Raw genomic sequence first — 16,531 nt, 5'->3', positions numbered from 1 at the left:
GACAAAACCGGCAACGTTGATCAGCGTTGCCCCAAACCCTGGGAGACACGAAACGGAGTCAAAAAGAACGTACATTTTGGCCTGACAACTGCTCGTTATCGAATTCCATTCTACAAATTGAAAACGTCCAAAGACAAAGGTGCAGTGGAAACCATCACGGAATCCTTGCACTCTCTTGTGAGTGGCTTTTTGTCTGTAACTCGTTAAAGGGCACTCATCCAGCTGTGAGCTCCATGCAGCTCTCCTGTTGGAGCAACGGCAATCGGTTGTCAATAGAGCCACCCCCTTTACTTTGATGGTGCCTGAGAGTGCTTTGAACATGACACGCCTCTACTCACATCTCCAATTTTGACGTACTTGAAAGGGGCACCACCCAGTGACAGCTGTCAGAAAACAGCGAATATTGCACTTGACTGACACTAGTCGACAGCGCTATGCCTCATCTAGTTCCCCTGTTTAGCGCGTGTCGTGGTATGTGATTGATCCACTGCTGGATGAATGATATCGGCGTAACCTCTGAGTTTGAATTCATTATACCCCTCCTCCAGGAAAATGTTCTCGTCAAAGACACCGTGACTGGCACCGTGAGGATCACGGACTTTGGCACGAGCTTTTTTGTGGAAAGTCAACGTGAGTGACCTCACCTGGGTGTGTGAGTGTCTGCGTGTGGGTGTCTGTATGGCTGTCTTTACGCATGGGTGTCTCTGCTTCCGGGTGAGTGTCTATATGTTAGCGTTTGTCTGAGTGTGTCTGTGTGTGAGTATCTGAGTGTCTGTACATGTGACTGTTTATGTGTATAATGATGATGCTGTTTAAGACACAGTGTGTACACACGCACCAATGTTTGTTGTTCTTGTGATTATTGTACAGCTATGAATGTTGGTGGGACCCTAGAATACTTGGCTCCGGAGCTGTTGCTGGGTTATAGCTTGACATGTGGAGTGGATATGTGGGCGTTGGGCTGCACGGTGGCGGAGTTGGCGACGGGCAGGGAATTATTCCGGTCCAACAGCCACGAAGATCACCTCCCGCGCTGCATAGAGGTATTTCCCACACGGCGTCTGTCCGCTCGTGATCCCCCTCTCTTTCCGTGAAGTCATGGGCTATGGGGGTGGCAGGAGGGGGGGTGGCCACTTGGTGATCTGTGAATAACGGCCGTCATATGTTGCGTGTACACGTGTGTGTCTTGTATGTGTAAGGGAGCAGTAGTATAGCGGTCAGCCTGCTGTGCTAGAAACTGAGTTCGATTCCAGCTCATGGCCAACACCAGTGACGATTGTCTGAACAGTCCTGGGCCTCCTCTAGTTTGAGTCAGCCTCAACTGAGTACCTCGTGGAGTGTGTGAAGTACCTGGGTCAATGTGGCCCGCCACTCCTGTCTCTGTGCGCCACAGTGCTGGCCCTCAACAAACGCTGCTGCTTTTGCTACTCGATCTAACAGCACTTGCCCCTACAGTTTACGGGTGACCTTTGTCTTCATGTCAACCATGTGTAGATTCTGGGGATGCCTCCAAGATACTTTGTGAATGCAGCACCCGACAGAACGCAGTTCTTTGGTGAGTTGAAGCGTGGGGTGAGTGACAGACCGGATTCAGTTTTAGGGAGTAGCCTCAGGCTGTTGTTATTTTGTTTTGGAGGGGGCGTTTTTGTATTTTAAATTCCTTGGGTGTGTGGGTAAATGGGTGTGTGGGCAAGTGGGTGGGTATGTGGGTAAGTAGGCGAGTAGGTTGGTGGGTAATTGCGCGAATGGATGGGTGGGTGTGTGAGTGAGTGGGTCAGCGGGTCAGTGAGAGGGTGGTTGAGTGGGTGGGTAGATGAGTGGGTGAGCAATTGGGTAGGTGGAAGAGTATGCGTGGGTAGGTGGATGAGTGGGTTGATGGATCGGTCAGTAAGTGAGTAGGTGGGCGACGTGGTGATTGGTGACTTCGTCTCTCCCGCTGTGCATGGCTCCTGCAGACCATCGGGGGAAGATGTTCTGCCCAGGCAAAAAAAGGGTGCCGGGGAGCTTCCCACTGCACAAGGTGCTCAACAGCGACGACCCGGAGTTTGTCGAATTCATCAGCTCCTGTCTGCGGTAAGAGCCACCCACCACTCCCCCCCCCCCTCCCCACGAGGATTCCCCCCTCCAATTTATCAGCGACCGCTCTGCACCGATCACCAGGAAGATGTGGAGCTGAGTGGACCTGCCAATAAGCGGTGTCACTGGCCCTCTGTGAAGTTAGCCCTCTGTGGAGGAGTGGGAGGTCTGTGCAAGCCACTGCTGGGCATCAGAGGGCTCCCACTGCTACTGCGGCTTCCGCTGCTGCTGTGCGTTCCTGGACCTCGTGGGAACAGGAAGGAACATCAAAGCTCTCAGCATGCCTCTCTCACCACGTGGCCGCGTGTGTCCCCCGTGCATCTCTCAACAGATGGGATCCGAATTGTCGTATGACGCCAGCGCAGGCGTTGGCTCATAGCTGGCTCCGGACCGCAGCCACCAGCACCACCACGGCCAGCAAAGCCACCACCACCGCTGCTGCTCCTGGCAGTGTGAAGCGCCCTGGAACTGCTAAGCGACGGTAAGCCACTATCTGCTAGTCCAGTGGTCAAGGCAGTCTATACGAGGGTGCGGGGCCTGGGGCAAGTTACACCGTGTGGCCTTTCGAATCCCGGAGAAATCACCCTCTTTTGGTCTTAAATAGAGGGATGAATGTAATGTCACCACTTGTGAGCCAATCCGGAGCGAGAGCCTATGTGTTAAACGGAAGTATTACGTCTTGCACCGTGACATCGAAGCGCAGGGCCCCCCAAAGCTCAGGGCCCCCCAAAGCTCAGGGCCCGGGGTGGTCACCCCCATACACCGTACCTGGGGGACGACTCTGCTCCTGTGTGTGTTTAATATCGATTTCTCTTTATTCTACTTTTACGCTTATTTAGCCAGCAATAGCCTCACTCAGTCTCAAGACTCTTTTTCAGGAGGGTCCTGCCAAGTTCTTTGCTGTACAGAACAAATCTACTGCTACTGCTGCTGTACGATCCCAATTGAGTGATTTGGAGGTGCAATTTACAACACTGGCGGAGATGTCCATCCAACACTGGTTGCACGGCGTGTTTCTGAGGGTTCCGTTGCCAAACCCAGAGGAATGGAAGTGAAATTTTAATGTGCAATTTTATTGAAGGATTGTGTTGTCTTGGTGTGGTGTGAGGCTGTTTTTGTTGTTGTTTCGCTGCCTTGCCCAAGCTTGCATTTAGTGTTGAAAAACTAACAGGATTTTATTTATTTATGCCATTTGTATTTATACGCCTACATTTTTTTTTTAGTGACTCTTCTATACTTTGTACTCCTTTTGTTTTGTTTGTTGTTGTAACTTGCTGATCCTGTGCCTTGACTGGACATCTGTGAAAGAAGAGCTTAATAGCTCATCAGACTCCTCTTCATCCAGTCTAAATAAAGATTCTGATTCTGGAAACTCATGCAGGGGGTGGGGGCAGGGTAGGGGGGTTGGTAGAACACACTCCACATTCCACACGGAGAAAGTGGCCCACGTATGGGAATCAAACCCAGGTCCTCTCTGGCTGTGAGTTCCAGCCATAAAGAACGTGTAGATTCCATAATTGGTTTCTGGGTTAGGACAGATAATGAAGCGGCAATTTATTTGCCATGCTGCCCTGCATCCACTGAGACACCGCCAGACTAATGCCCATTTCATAACCAGACTCACGGTGGGCAAAGCTATGCTGCATTATAGCGGCACTGTTAATTATATGGGTTAATCTTCTGCGGCACACAGTCCACCCATGGACGATGGGGGGGGGCGGGGAGGAGGGGGGGGGGGACTGATCTCTGCTGGAGCAGGAAGTTGGAACGGTGTCATGCGCATCTCTTCACAGAGTGGAGCCGGCACAGCGCCCATCCTCCTTGCTCGCCAAGGCCTCTAAAGAGAAGTTGAAGGTTGTGGAGGAAGAAGAGACCATGGTGGAGGAGCTGGTGCTGCTGGAGGAAGAGGAGACTCTGTTGGAGGAGTTGGTGGTACAGGAGGAGACTCTAGTAGAGGAGTTGGTGGTACAGCAGGAGACCCTGGTTTGGGATCTGGAGGCACCGGAGGAGACCCTGGTGGAGGTTCTGGAGGTACTTGAGGAGACCCTGGTGGAGGAGTTGGTGGTACAGGAGGAGATCATGGTGGAGGAGCTGGAGGTACAGGAGGAGACCCTGGTAGAGGAGTTGGTGGTACAGGAGGAGACCCTGGGGGAGGAGTTGGTGGTACAGCAGGAGACCCTGGTGGAGGAGCTGGATGTACAAGAGGAGACCCTGGTGGAGGAGTTGGTGGTACAGGAGGAGATCGTGGTGGAGGAGTTGGTGGTACAGGAGGAGACGCTGATAGAGGAGCTGGAGGTACTGGAGGAGACCCTTGTGGAGGAGTTTGTGGTACTTAAGGAGACCCTTGTGGAGGAGTTGGTGGTACAAGAGGAGAAGAAGAAGCAAGGGAGCTTGGCCCGCATAGGGAGAGCCATCCGCTCACTCTTCCGACGCGTGCTGCTTTGTGGTGGCCGGTCCACTGCACAGTAGGCGTGGTGTGAACCATGACCACGTTCACCACACTCACCACACACACCCTGCACTCACCCACCGTGTGATACCCTCCACCCACCACCCACACCCTGCACCCACCACACACAACCTGCACCCACCACACACACCCTGCACGCACCCAGTCTGTGATACCCCGCATCCACCACACACCACACACACCCTGCACCCACCACACACCACACACACCCTGCACCTACCACACACACCCTGCACCCACCACTCACACCCTGCACCCACCACACACAACCTGATCCCACCACACACACCCTGCACCCACCACACACAACCTGAACCCATCACACACACCCTGCACCCACCCACAGCGTGATACCGACTACTCAACATACTCCACACAGAGGGTTCGTGGTTTAAGAGGGTTAGTGGTTTAAGAGGGTTAGTGGTTTAAGAGGGTTAGTGGTTTAAGAGGGTTAGGGGTTTAAGAGGGTATAGGGGTTTAGAGGGTTATGGGTTTAGAGGGTTGGAAGTTTAGATGGTTAGACATTTATTGGACTAAGAGTTTAGGGGTTTACAGGTTTAAAGGATGATGGGTTTAAGGTTTTAGAGGGAGGGGTTTAAAGGGTAAGGGGTTTAGAGGGTTAGGGTTTTAAGGGTTTAGAGGTTTTAGAGATTTAGAGGGTGAGGGTTTTCAAGCATAAGGGGTTTAGAGGGTTAAGTGTTTAGATGGTTATTGTTTTCGGGGTTTAGGGAATTAAAGGGTTCGGGGTTGAGAGGGTTAGGGTTTTATGGATTAGGGTTTTAGAAGGTTAAGGTTTAGAATATTATGGGTTAAGAGAGTTAGGGATTTAGATAGTTAGGTGTTTAGAGGTCTAGATGCTTTATGGGTTTCGATATGTAGAGGTTTAGTGGTTTAGAGGGTTAGAAGTTTAGTAGTTTATAAGGGTATAGGTTTTAGAGTTTGGGGGTTTTTTAGGGGTTTAGACGGTTAGGGGGTTAGAGGTTTAGGGTTTTATGGTATAGATGCTTAGAGGGTGAGGGGTTTTGAGGGTTAGGGGTTCATTGAGTTAGGGTTTAGAAGTTTATGAGTTTAGAGAGTTAGGTGTTTAAGAAGTTTAGAGAGTTTATGGGTTTCGATTGTTAGATGTTTATTGGTTTGGAGGGTTTGGAGTTTAGAAGGTTATAAGTTTAGGGGTTTAGATGTTTGGGGGATTAGAAGATTTGGGTTTTCAAAGTTTAGGGGTTTTGAGGATTAGAGGTTTATAGGGTGATGAGGTTTAGGGGTTGAGAGGGTTAGGGGTGTAGAGGATTTAAGAGCTCGACTTTCACAACTAATATTATCCATAATAAAGGTTTTTTGGGTTAGTCTCCAACACACCAGTGTGCTATAGGAGAAACTAATTGGAAGTTTTTGTTAATGTGATAAACTTTGTGTCTTTAGAAATAAAATAAAACAAATCACCACGTTTCGATCGCAACACAAGCAGTCGTCATCAGGCAGAGGAGTCAGCCTCTAAAGGCAAACTGTTTATAAGGGTTTGGGGATAGACGTAGCCCAAGTGTATCAACAGCACCAGGAGCATGGGTGGTGCACGAGCGCCAACGCAGCAACAATGCCAATGCAGCAACAATGGCAATGTAGCAACTGCCAATGCAGCAACAATGCCAATGTAGCAACAATGCCAATGCAGCAACAATGCGAATGCAGTGGGTGAGAGAGCTGCTGTGGCAAGAGGTTAGATAGGTAAGAAAGAGGAGAGGAGCAAGAGGGGAGAGAGGGAGGGGGGGAGTGGTGTAGGGGGATGGGGGGGTGGCGCTGCGTGAGTGCTAAGGGGAGAGAGGACGTGAAGCTGGGGGGGGGGAAGTGGGTGGGGCTGCAAGTGGGAGGCTGGGAACGTTGGGGATGCAGGCTGAAATTAACTCTGAAAAGTAGACTAGTACCCGGCAGATATGATGGAACAACCATAAACAGTTAAGGTTTTACCTGGTTAATAACATCCTTCCAATGATTGCTCAAATTGTATCCATCTTCTCCGTTGAATTTATGTCTATGTTTATATATCTGGATGGCTTCATGAACAAACCTTTGATAGTAGCCCGAAGGTTTGCAGAGTACCTTGGTCTCGGAAAAAACAATATCATGCGAGCTCACCGCGTTATAACAATTTTCAGCCACGGCAGAGGTATTGGTTCTGCCGTGTTTCAGATCTGCCTTGTGTTCGCGAACACGGTCAGAGACGTGTCGTTTCGTTTCCCCAATGTAACTGCTACCGCAGGTACAACTCAATTTGTAGACTCCAGATGGGATTAGATCACGGATTTTGTGTACTTTATTGAATCGGACCTGGATCTTGTGTTTGTTTAAGATTTTGGACATATTTTTGGTAACACCTGCTATGTTTGGTAACGTGATGGTTTTGATTGGCTTCTGAGGGGGTTGTTTCTCCAATGGTTGGAGAAACAGCTTTACGAATAATGCGGTCCGAGAAAACTTTCATCTTGAGGGCATGGTGTACGTGTTCCAGTTCACTTGCTCGGTGGTGTTGGTCGGAAATGCAGTGGGTCCTATGGTGCAGTGTTTTGATGAGGGAATTCTTCTGTGCCGGATGGTGGTGGGAATCAGGTTTCAGATAGGAATATGTGTGGGTGGCTTCCTGTAGACAGCGTGTCCCAACGAGCCGTCAGGTCTCTTCTCAAACAAAACATCCTGGAATGGTAGCTTACCATCCTTCTCTACTTCAATGGTGAATTTGATGGATGGGTGTATGTAATTGATGTGGTTGAGAAATTCGTTCAATGCTGGCAAGCCATGTGGGCAAATGGCGAAAGTGTCATCTACATATCTCTTCCACGAGGAAGGACGTAGGGTGAATGTCTGGATGGCATCTGTTTCACATTTCTCCATGAAAACATTCGCTATCACTGGTGATGAGGGGGTACCCATGGGGGTACCTTCATTTTGTTTGTAGAAAGTACCATTCCAAGTGAAGTACGTGTTGGTAAGGCAGTGCCTAAGCAGAGTAGGTACATCAAGATTCAGTCCATGTTGGACTAAATCTTCAATTATTGCTAAAGTGTCAGGTACAGGAACCTTGGTGAACAGAGAAACCACATGAAAGCTGACTAGCAAATCATCTGGGGACAGTGAAATTCCCTTGATTAGAGAGACCAAGTGAGCTGAGTTACGTACTGCTGAGGTAGTCTTGCCCGTGAATGGAAGCAAGGTATTAGACAGAAAACGGGCCAGTTTGTAGGTAGGTGAGTTGATAGTGGAAACGATTGGCCGAAGTGGAATACCTTCTTAATCCGTGATCTAATCCCATCTGGAGTCTACAAACTGATTTGTACCTGCGGTAGCAGCTACATTGAGGAAACAAAACGACATGTCTCGGACCGTGTTCGCGAACACAAGGCAGATCTGAAACACGGCAGAACCAATACCTCTGCCATGGCTGACCATTATTATAACACTGTGGGCTCGCATGATATTGTTTTTTCAGATACCAAGGTACTCTGCAAACCTTCGGGCTACCATCAAAGTTTTGTTCATGAAGCCATCCAGATTTATAAACATAGACATAACTTCAAAAGAGAAGATGGATACAAATTGAGCAATCATTGGAAGGATGCTATTAACCAAGTAAAACCTTAACTGTTGATGGTTGTTCCATCACATCTGTCGGGTACTAGTCTATTTATCAAAGTTAATTTCCCTCTGCATCCCCAGCGTTCCCAGCCTCCCACTTGCAGCCCCGCCCACTTCCCCCCCAGCTTCACGTCCTCTCTCCCCTTAGCGCTCACGCAGCGCCCCCCCCCCCATCCCCCTACCCCACTCCCCCCCTCCCTCTCTCTGACCTCCTTGCTCCTACCCCCCTTTCTTACCTATTTAACATCTTGCCACGGCAGCTCTCTCACCCACTGCATTGGCATTGTTACTGCATTCACATTGCTGCTACATTGGCATTGTTGCTACATTGGCATTGTTTCTGCATTGGCATTGTTGCTGCATTGGCACTCGTGCACCGCCCATGCTCCTGGTGCTGTTGATACACCTGGGATATGCCCTTCCCAAACCCTGATGAACAGTTTGCCTTTAGAGGCTGACTCCTTTGCCTGATGATGACCGCTTGTGTTGTGATCGAAACGTCATGATTTATTTTATTTCTAAGAGTATGGATTCCTGCAGTCACAAAAGCTTCAAATCAAGATTTACTAATTTGGCTGTCGGATGGTGGCGGGTTTAACGACATTTATATTTACACAATCTAACCCAACAAACCATTATTATGGTATGAGAGGGTTAGGGTTGTAAAGGGTTATGGTTTTATTGGTTTAGAGGTTTAGAGGGTGAGTGGTTTAGAGCAGCGGTCCCCAACCTTTTTGGCACCAGGGACCGGTTTCGTGGAAGACAATTTTTTCATGGACCAGAGGTGGGGGGGTTCATCATTGGGTCTTTCCCCTGTTTCAAAGAAACTCTCCAGCGATGTTTGTTATGGGTTTGAGGATTTTCAAGGGTCTAAAGGATTAGAGGGCCAGGGATGAGAGGGTTTAACACCTACACTTAACAATATTATCTGTAATAAAGGTTTTTTTTGGGGTTAGTCTCCCAACACACCGGTGTCCTAAAGTAGAAACAAATCGGCATTTTTTAGTTATGTGATAGAATTTATGAATTGGCTGTCGTGTGGTGGCTGTTGTAACGATACATTTACATTAACTTACCCCAAAAACCCTTTATAGGATTAGAGGGTTATGTGTTTAGAGGGTTTAGAGAGTTACATGTTGAGAGGGTTAGTATTTAGGGTTATAGAGGTTTAGAGAGTTAGGGGTTTAGAAGGTTAGGTGTTTAAGAGGATTGGGGTTTAGATGGTTTGGGATTTAGAAGGTTAGGGATTGAGGGTTTTAGAAAGTTACGGTTTTGAGGATGAGAAGGTTAAGGATAGAGTTTTAGGGTTTAGAAGGTTACGGGTTTAGAGGGTTATAGGTTTAGAGGGTTAGGTGTTTAGAGGTTTAGCGGGTTTATGGGTTTCGATTCTTATAGGTTTAGTAATTAAGGAGTTTAGGTTTCTTTGAATCTAAGGGGTCTGTGATAAGATAAAAAATTGTTTAGTTTCATTTGTATGTTTGTAAATAATTTGTATATCTCTCCTGTCGTTTTTTGTATTCTATTTTTGTTGTTACATTTTGACCCGCGTGACTGGACATCTGTGAAAAATATCTTTATTGCTCGTTAGATTCCTGCAGTACAAATAAATATTTTTAATTTGTATTCTTATTGGCCTCGAGTCTATGGATTTCGGTGTGAGTTTTTGGGTCTCTGAATGTATGGATCTCTGTGTGAGGCTATGGGTCTGTGTGCGAGTCTATAAGGTCGCTGTGTGAGTCTATGTGTGTGTATATTGCAGTGTGTGGATGTCTGTTGGAATCTATGGGTCTTTGAGTATGGATGCTTGTGTGAGTCTTACATGTGTAATGAGCGATTTCCGCGACACGTTGTGCAGAGGGGATTTATTTTATTCATATACGGGCACAACACCGTATCTCTCACTCCGAATACAACACTGGATGTTAGCATCTCTATGGGCTACAAACACACGGTCGGTAACTCAGCCTGGTTCCACCATCCGTGCTCGGCCAAGCCGCTGGCTGGTGGCGTGCCGAGGAGGGTGATGGAAGCCGAGGTAGATCTTCCACGTGGTCGGACGACAGAGAGAGATGACGGCGAGCAGCGACGCAGTCCTGACCCAAGAGTCCTCCGCCCCCGCTTATATCACCGCAAGCGCGGCTAGGCTCCGCCACTGGCCACGCCCTATAGTAGAACCTTCGAGCGGGTTCCCGAAGCATCCCGGCCAGCCCCACCCATTACCTTTGGCCCAGATGCCTCTCCCTTTCGGATTGGATGTTGTTTCAGCGGTGCCTGTACCCGTGCTTCCCTTTTGTAACCAGCAGGTGTCATCATGTCATTGGACATGCACAAATTGAACTTAAAAAGGGCATTGAGGGGTGCGGAATCAGAATTGAATATTAACTTCCTGTAATGTTTTATAATAATATATTTACTCCAGGAAAGCCACACTGAGTCATAGTAAGGTCCTGAATTGAGTTTTCTTTTTAAGATATTTCGACCAATGAATGACGAGCGCTTACACAAGTGGGGGGAAACCGAAGCACCCAGAGAAACTCCACGGTTACGAGGGGGAAACACTGTAAACCGTGGAGGGGATCGTCGTGGCGGAAGCTGCGCGATCAACAGCCGCAGTCGTTCGCGTGGTGGAAACCGCGCGATAAACGGTCTCTTGGGGTCGTTACACATGGATGAGTGAGTTTCTTAGTGAGTGACAGTGTGAATTTGTGAGTGAGTGAGTGAGTGGGTGAGTGGGTGAGTGAGTGAGTAGTGAGTAAGTTTCTAAGTGAGTGGGTGACCGTACAAAAAATAATGCGGGAAGGAATCATCCTTAGGTAATAAAGGAGTTTAGACAGACTCAGCTTCTTAATCAGTCCGGAGCTCCGGACTTCAGGAAGCCTCCAGAGAAAGATGCTGAAGGAAAGTGCTGGCGAGTTCACGAAGAATCGCAGCTTCCCGGGTCCGCTTGCAGGCTCACCTTGTAGGGGAAGTGTGGCCACCGAATGGAGAACTTGGGAACTGGTGAGGAGAGGGCGCATTGTGGGAGCGGAGCGCAGGGAGGGACATGGAGGTCAGACGTTCCACGGGAGGAGGCGAGTCTCGTCCTAATGCCTACGGGATGGAGGAGAGCACCGGGCTCACTGAAACGGGGGCTTCCATACAAAAGAATCGACGACAATAAATAAAACAAGGAAAGAATCGAGCATGTTGTGAGCATTGATAGACAGTGAAGTATCCAGAGGCGTGAGAAGGGAGGCTTGCTACAAAGGGTAGGAGCGGCCCCTTCATCGCTCCTTCTTCTCTCGTGATTAGACTGCTCTTTCTCTCCATCGCGCCGCTCAATGTTTACTTTCAGCCGGAACGGCTCCGGATCGCTGCACCGGGAATTATTTTGCCACGCCACATCAATCTCTCTTTATTTGGTCCTCATAATTTTGTATAAAATTGTTTATAGACTTATAAGAATATGAGGACGATAATGAAACATTATTATGGAAAGGCATACCTTACACTCTAGTGGTAGTGCCTTACGCCGATATTTCCCACTCCGAGCCAGCCTACGGTAGCATCCTGGGGGGAATGAAGAGCGAGGAATGTAAAGCCCTGCATCTACAAATGTGCAAAACGTCCCGAGGCTGTGAAATGGAGATTTGGGGGTGTGCCTGGCGATGTTTAAAAGATACCACCCCGCCCCCATCAGAAACCTCTTCCCGGCAGCTGCCCCATGAGAGTGCTATGGTGAGCGAGTGGATGACTTGAGCACTTGCCAGCAAGGGGATCCAGAGAAGCGTCATAGCAATTGTAAGAAAGGAGGACATGCGAGTGTGCCAACACTTGTTTCGTACAGTACAGGTACATGGTGCAATACGTGCGTTTGGGAAGCGGTGATGCAGTGCTACGCGCATCACGCTACAAACCCGTCGACCCGAGTTCGATTCCCACCCACGGCAAGCATCAGTGGCGAGCGACATCTGGACTGACCGGCACCCACGCTTTGCTAACTCGCACTCACCAGCGTGGTGAAATATGGTAAAATGACCCCCATTATGAACGCGACGTACGGGAGGGGCCTTCATCCGTTGTTGTGCTGAGAACGACTGGAATGGATTTTATTTTTGACCAATGTTGCAATATCATGTATTCGGGGAGTGGCGGTGCAGTGATTGGTGGTCTCAAGCTGCATTTCCAAGAGGGTCCTGAGGGCAAGGGCAGGAGCGGAATTGGTTGTCGTGTGTGGCAGCAAACTGGAGTGCCCGAACAAAGCCTACGTTTATGGAGGGGATTACATTCAAGGAACTAATTTTATTTTTGTTCATCACGGACAGTCCCAAAGACCCAAGCACACAAAACAGCCAGAAAAAAACATGACCATTAAATGTGTCACCGATAAAAAGGTAATAAGTGTCTTGAATCAAGCACAGTTATAGGAATATTGGAAAGTACAGGGGGTACATTTTACGTGTGTCTGTGCGTATATTGTGTCATGTCGGATGTGAGGAAATTCCCTTTCAGCCTTTGCAGTCTGTCACGAGAATGACAAAATGCACCACGTGACACCCAAGTGTTCACCAAAAGCTGGTAACGAGACAACGACACGCACAAATCTGCAGCCTTCTCTCTCAAGTGATATAATTTTGCCGAGTTCATTCCGAGCCGACGTTGCTCCCCCATTGGTTGTGTAAACACGGCGGCGTCTCCCAAGAACTTGTAAACAACCCGCCGAGCCCTCCCAGCCACAGTCCTGTTCCAAACGGGCCTGGCGGCACGCGGCTCGTTGACGCGAGCCTTCGATTGATAACGGGGCGCAGGAGCTTACTCAGCAGACTCCCTGGCGGCATCGCGGCGATGACTACAGCCTCAAGCTAAACAAGCGCAGAACCTGCAGATCGCTGTGACATGGAAAGCGCGGCTCATCATAAAGACAAAACCGTGGGAGCGCAGCGTGCGCTGTGCACATTTTCCTCGGAGTAGCCCTCGTTTACAGGAGAACATAACTACGTGTAATGCACGTACAAGAGAACATACGTCCGTGTCACTCGACCACTTTGAGCATGCCGATTAAGGAATTACCCTCCTCACGGTGTGTATTAATTTATAAAAATGTCAGGATAGTTTTTCAACTGGTCTTGTGCATGATTGGTTTTAGTCAAATCCATTGGTGCTAAACTAGTTTTGCGCGGAGGGAGCCACGTGGTCCCCGACCCCGCCTGCAGATGGGCCACTGCCGGTAAGTGTGGCCCATCTACGGCACTACACAATTACCGTTACAAAAACACGTCCAAAATATAAAACGTGCAAAATATTGAACACATACACAAGAGTATACATACGCACTGAAGACGAAAAGGTGATGATTGATTTTGTTGCGGTACGTTATATTAGACCACGCTTACAAGCTAAAGCATACAGATGATTATTCAAAGTGTGTGACTGAAATTATAACATAACAACCTCGTTTTCTAGAAACATTCCGCTCAACACGAGTGTCCTTAAATGCGTTCATAAAACAAAGGCAGTGCAATATAAATTTGCAACTCTCAGTCCAAATCAAACTGGACATCACCATTTTGATACTTTAGACTGTATGTCGCTGTTATATCCTCTAAACTTTCAGCAGTTTAATGGACATAACCGGGTGAATATTTGCAAATTAACAGGAAGCACGGAATTATGCATGGAGATGTACATCTGTATTCAAACAGAAGCATACAACGATGCAGTGAGATGTACATACATATTAAGGTGTAATTACAATGTCCACATTAGCTAAGCTATGTTGATTCATATGCGGATTGTAAATGTTAAAATTAACAATTGAATGCAAAGTCCATGATAGGCCAAGTCGAGAACAAAGGATTTGGATGCTACAGGGAAGTTATAAGGGGCCTAAAATGAGACATCAAGACCATTTGGAGAGTAATTTTACTGAGGATAGACGCTCGACTCCTCGCTCTGTAGATTACTCTTCTCCTGCGAGACCCAGCCTGGCGCGCACAATTGCGTGGCGTCTGGTTGGCGACTTTGCTTCGGGAAAGTTAGTGGCGATCTCTTCAGACGGGTTACAGGGGCATCGATACGCCATGCATCAACAAGTACTTGACTTTGTTAGTGGATAAACTTGAAATCGCGTGTAGTCCGATTTACGGGACGCTACTGTGTCTCGGTTAGACGTTAGTGAGAGTTTGCTTTTTGGCGATTTGATCCAGACATCAATGTTGGGATGAGTCACTCTGCGGTGTATTGCGAGCGTATCGGGTGGTCTCAGAGCTACGCAGGGTGGGTGATCTAAAATATTCAAAACAAACCAACCCTCTTGAAATGCCTCAAGTTTTGGCTGATTAAAAATGTAACAGTGGGGGCGATAAAGTGAGCCTGGAAAATTAGGCACGTACCAAAAGCGCCGCATTTACATCCCCGCTCTAACCCCACAGTCCTGCCGAGCTGCTACTTACAGCTGGAAGCTTTCATGAATTCAACAGTTAAAAAAACAATACGTAAACGTCAAATAATCATACTGTGTGTATATATGAATCCGTTGAGAGGGCAGATCCAGCAGTGGATAGTGTGATTTTAATACGACCACAATGTGATGCTAGTGATAATGCAATTCAAATCCCACAGCATGCAGTTTGCATATATACATACAAAATGTATTCATTCGAGCACAGTGTGATTCTAATACGGGTAATTACGAAAGGCACTTGACTTATCGGCCTTGCCTGCATCCCAACACCGATGTTCACCTTCAGTGCAGGCAGGAACAACCACCATTCCACGCTTGGGGCATACAGCTTCCTACAGCTCACCGATGTTCACCTTCAGTGCAGGCAGGAACAACCACCACTCCACGCTTGGGGCATACAGCTTCCTACAGCTCACCGCCACGGTCCCATGCCCCCTATATTGCTTTGTTCAGAAGAAGAGCCACTGCCACTCTCCCTGTTGTTTGGCATTCCCCTGCCACGAGTAAAGTTCTGTAAAAACAACCCCATACTTCATCGGCGGTGGCAGACGGTAAAGCTGTTGTAAATGTGAGGAATCGCCTAGAGGGAAGGCTGATAGCCATCACAGCGGCCCACGAGGTCTCCGGACTGTTGCGAGGGGCTTTTAACCCCTCAACATTCAATGCACTTACCGTGAAAACGCGTAGACAATATATACACACATACGTACACACAGCACTGTACATACACCACAGTGTAAGTACACACGAGACTTTCTGCTATAGGCTGACAATGGTTATAATAATCAACAACACTTACAAACTATACAATCCAAATGGGTAAGCACAGCAATTATAACCATTTAAAATGATCGAATATAACAATTCACCTTCGTTGTCTAGACACACAGTGATCAACAAGAGTCCTTACATATATTCATAAAACCACGTCAACACGCTATGAAGCATGCACCTCTTAGTTTAAGTATATCTCGATAAACATTGTAATATTTTAGACGGTATTTCACAGTTTCGGCCGATGAATTGATAGAAGTTTACTGGCCAAAATAAATTTGCAAACTAATAACATGCACATGATTATGCAAGGAGATGCTCATTCGTATTCAAACTAAAGCGAAAAATGATGCAGTGAAATGCACATTACTATTTAGGCTTAGCACAATGGCCACATGAGCGTAGGTATGTTGCTGGATATAAGGAGCGCTACTTCATAAATGGGAAGAATAATCCGAACCAGTGTGCCGAAGCAAAGGCAAAAAATTGAAGTATGAACTTGAAAAAGACTTCATGCAAATCAACTAAACGAATAACTTCACTACTCATTAAACATGAGGTCAATATTCTTGATATTGTTACTAATTTCAAACGTTTGTAGTGGAAACAGAGAATGAATTAGAATGGCACGCGTTTTTTTCAATTTCATAACGTACTTCAGTGTTGTGGGTCATCTAAGATTAATATCGTCAGTTTAACCTTTGAAAATAATCACAAAACCTTGCTATCCTAGTCTACTACTGTTTGTATGTACATGAATCTGTATTGCTGTGTATGTCCACTCGTGTGTTTATTTACACTCGTTTATGTGGATATGTACATGCGTGAATGTGTGTATAGGTATGTACAATCATTTGTTCGCACATTTGTTCGTGTAGTAGAACGCAATCCCTGTGTACGTACACTGCAGTGTATGTACACTCGTGTGTGTATGCGCACTCTTGTATGCATGTGCACCCGTGTGTGTATGTATGAAGCGGTGTGTATGGACATTCGTGTATGTTTTTACAGCGCTGTGTATGTCCACTCATGTATGGGTGTACATGGGAGTGTATGTGTACTCGTGTATGATTGTGAATTGGAACAAACAAATTATTTTTTATTGTGTCGTACAAAGAATTGAGAGGAAACGTGGTAATGAATGC

The sequence above is a fragment of the Petromyzon marinus genome, unplaced genomic scaffold, assembly GCF_048934315.1.
Source record: "Petromyzon marinus isolate PM22_M1 ecotype Great Lakes invasive population unplaced genomic scaffold, UKy_Petmar_22M1.pri1.0 PM_Scaffold_71, whole genome shotgun sequence".
In the NCBI taxonomy this organism is placed as follows: domain Eukaryota; kingdom Metazoa; phylum Chordata; class Hyperoartia; order Petromyzontiformes; family Petromyzontidae; genus Petromyzon; species Petromyzon marinus.
The sequence above is the reverse complement of the archived record's forward strand: the minus strand, read 5'-3'. Positions refer to the sequence as shown.